The sequence below is a fragment of the Oryctolagus cuniculus genome, chromosome 5 (genome assembly GCF_964237555.1).
Source record: "Oryctolagus cuniculus chromosome 5, mOryCun1.1, whole genome shotgun sequence".
NCBI classification, from domain to species: domain Eukaryota; kingdom Metazoa; phylum Chordata; class Mammalia; order Lagomorpha; family Leporidae; genus Oryctolagus; species Oryctolagus cuniculus.
The window spans coordinates 85492000-85495768 of record NC_091436.1 but is presented as its reverse complement, the minus strand read 5'-3'; the positions used below and the strand labels follow the sequence as shown (position 1 = coordinate 85495768).

General features: G+C 41.8%; 1 pseudogene; it reads left to right on the top strand.

Moving 5' to 3' along the window:
- The first annotated feature begins 2590 nt into the window (after positions 1–2590).
- Positions 2591–3101, top strand: LOC100346461 (ribose-phosphate pyrophosphokinase 1 pseudogene; annotated as a pseudogene).
- The last annotated feature ends 668 nt before the right edge of the window (positions 3102–3769 follow it).

Below are 3769 nucleotides of genomic sequence, written 5' to 3'. Positions count from 1 at the left end.
CATTAATTAATTTATTCAAAATTACTAAATTTATTGAAATTATAAATTTATTAAATTATCTATTTATTAAGATTAATAAACTTATTGTTTTATTAATAAATGTGGGATTAACACATAATGCCCTCTCTCAATGGAATGCTCTTTACTTTGTGTTTAACATCTTATAGAATCTAGAATGTGTGCTTAAATTCTAAGGTCTACAGGTTTCTTCAAAAAATTTATGGGAAAAAAGACAAAATTAAAAGATAAGTTTATTCTGGTGCAACAAGTTTTTGAGATCCATGGGTAATTTTTTCATGGTATGTGTGCTTTGTGTACTTTTTGAGGAACCCTATACCATTGACAGAAGATATTTAAATGTGAAGCTCAGTTAGCATCAGAAAAACAGCTCGTGGCTTCCACAGCTCCCCCAGACCATATTCTGTAAGCTTTACAGCTCACTGGCCTCCATGAAGCTGTAACTCCAAGTTATGTGTGTTCTGATAAAAGCCTCAGTAGTGGTGACCCCAAGTGAGGAGGCACACCATACCTCCTCTTGTGGAGGACAAGCCCCACACTAACAAGAAAAGCTGGGAATCATAATTTTGCATTCCTTGGTTTTTGTATATTGGTAACCAAAAAGTATCACACAGAATATTTCTAAAGATTAACCCTTAACACGGTGACATTCTTTGGCCCTTCCCTACACTTCCTCTTGGTTACATTGAGCCTGGCACGGTCCCCAATTAAGGAGCCAGACAAGAGAAATTCATCTTCTGTGCTCTGTACTCCCTTGATTACCATCAGACACTAGGGCTCTCCTGTTCCTCCCAACTGCTCACCAACTCTCCCTATGGCACCCTCCCTGGACCAACACCCTGTGCTTAGAAAGCAGATTCTTTCTCCGTTCTGGAAACAACCCCTCAACAGCTTAGAGAATTCCTTCCTGTCATCATTTCATGTGGCTCCAAGGACGCTTCTAAAATGGAACCCCACTCCCAGAAGGGAGTGGACAGTGGCCAAGACCTTGCCAAAGTACTTTTGTGGGATTATATGTGGCAGCCAGAAATTATAACAGTAGAACTCAGAACTGCCATGTCCTTATTTTCTGCAATTTGAAGGAACCCAAGTTAATGATACCAACAAAAAGACAGAGTTAATAGTTGGAGACAGGGAGAAGGCCATAAGCATTTTTGCAATGGATAATTAGAAAACCTAACTCATTCTGCCTCTAAAATCATAAGATTCTTGAACATATATTTGTGAATAAGGATAGTTCATTAAGTTACCACTCTCGAGCATTATATTTGGAATTCAATTGACACTTATTCTGGTAGATTGAAAATAATACTGAATGTGGAATAAAAAAAATCTGCACTTAAAGTTCCATTCCATGGAATAGGCAATTAGCAAAGCAGTTAAGACATCACTTGCCATGCATATCCCATATTGGAGTGCTTGATTTGAGTGCAGTATCTGTTCTAACCCACCTTTCTGCAATGGAAACTCTAGCATGCAGCAGGTAATGGCTTAAATAATTGGGCCCCTACCACCCTCATAGGAGACCTGGATTGAATTTCCTGGCTTCTGGTTTTGGTATGATCCAGCCCTAGCTGTTGTGGCCATTTAGAGAGTAAACCACTGGTTGGAAGATATATTTCTTTGTCTCTCTGCCTTTCAAATAAAATGAAAATAAATACATAAAAGTGTTTAAAAATCAGGGTAGAACTATTTACTGACCAGATGTTGTGAAAGTTAAATGACACAATACTCAAAAAGTTCATTTGGTCAACTACAAAGCCAGCAGAGACAGACAGAAACAGAAGAACAGAGTTTGGAGGGGATGGAAAGTGAAATCATAAAATCTCTATAAAAGTTCATAAGATATTGAAGTAATATTCAAAGGGTCCTAATCTGATAAATAACGCCAAGAAATTGGACATTCAATGTCCAGGTCTTCCGTGGCACTTTTAATTCGATCTCTGGGTCCCTCTAGTATTTCCATATAGTTTGTATTTAATCATCCTATTTGTAGTGGTGTTCCCAGAAGAATAAATCGTTGATGTAGAAGATAGCAGAGTAGCAAAGCCAAGCAATCAGCACTGAGTCTCTGGGAAGACTTCAGTCCTGGTCTCTGCAGCAGCAGTGATCGCTGAGCAAAGGGTGCCTAGGGTCAGAGGTCAAGATGCTGAATATGAAAATCTAGCAGCAGCTCCCACCAGGACTTATCCCAGAAAATTGCTGACCACCTGGGCCTGGAACTAGGCAGGGTGGTTGGAAAGAAATTCAGCAACCTGGGATCTGGTGGAAATCGACAAACGTGTATGTGGAGAGATGTCTACATTGTGCAGAGTGGTTGCGTTGAAATCAATGACAATCTAATGAAGCTTCCGATCATGATCGATGCCTGCAAGATTGCTTCAGCCAGCCCAGTGACTGCAGTCATCCCTGCTTCCCCTTATGCTCAGCAGGATAAGAAAGATAAAAGCCAGGCTCCAATCTCAGCCAAGCTTGTTGGAAACATGCTATCTGTGGCAGGCGCTGATCTCATCATCACCATAGACCACATGTTGCTCATATTTTTTGATATCCCAGTGGATAATTTGTACACCAAAGCAGCTGTCCTGAAGTGGATCAGCCAGAACATGTCAGAGTGGAGGAACCACACTATTGTCTTGCCTGACGCTGGCAGAGATAAGAGAGTGACCTGCATCGCATACCCCTTGAATGTGGACTTTGCCTTGATTCACAGACAGCAAAAGGCCCATGAAGTGGACTGCCTGGAGCTAGTGGGAGGTGTGAAGGATCCGGTGGCCATCCTTGCAGGTGACATGGCTGACACTTGTGGCACAATCTGCCATGCACTTGACAAACTTCTCAGCTGGAGCCACCAGAGTTTATGCTATCTTAACTCAGGGAACCTTTTCTGGCACAGCCATTTCTCACATAAATAACACATGCTTTGAAGCGGTAGTAGTAACCAATACCATCCCTCAAGAGGACAAGATGAATCATTGCTCCAAAACACAATGATTGACATCTCCACAATCCTTGCAGAAGCCATCAGGAGAACTCACAATGCGGAATCTGTTTCCTATTCATTCAGCCATGTCCTTTTATAAAAGTGTAACTTCTCAGGCTTTTTCAAAATAAAATTAACCCCACCCCTTGTCTTGCCCTTGATATCTGAAGACACCTTCAGCTGAAGACCCAGCTTGATCCAGTGTAGTTTTCTACATCCCATATTAGGTATATTACAGCTTATCCTAATGGGGAAAGGTAGCTTGAGATGACCTGCTGGGATTTCCCAGCTGTCTTGTCTCATTTTGGCTCCCCTGATGAATTTGCTGTGAGCTTTGCAGCTTTAACTACAGCACAGCTGCTGCAAGATTTCAGACTCTTGAGGGTGTTATGCAGGGATGCTTGGATGTGATGGTGGTTGCTCAGACTACTTAGCATGTGAATGTTCAGGCTTTCTTTATGTCCAGAACAACTAGCAACAAAGCCTCCCACTGTGTGACAAGCTCTTCAAGATCTGTGCTAAATTATAAGAGTCCTGGGTAACATCAAACCTAGTCCAGTAGCCTATAAGGAAGAAGTGGGCAGTTCAGCTCCAGCAGTTGTTAGGTGGGATCCTTCTCAGGAGGAAGAAGCCTGATCCATCGTCATCTTGCTTGACTATGGAGCTTCAATTCTCCTTCGTATCTATTCCTTTTGGTTTTGGCTTTACCTTCAGCCATCTTCTCCTTTCTCCTAGCCAAATACACTCCTGGGCTCAAGTGACCATTTC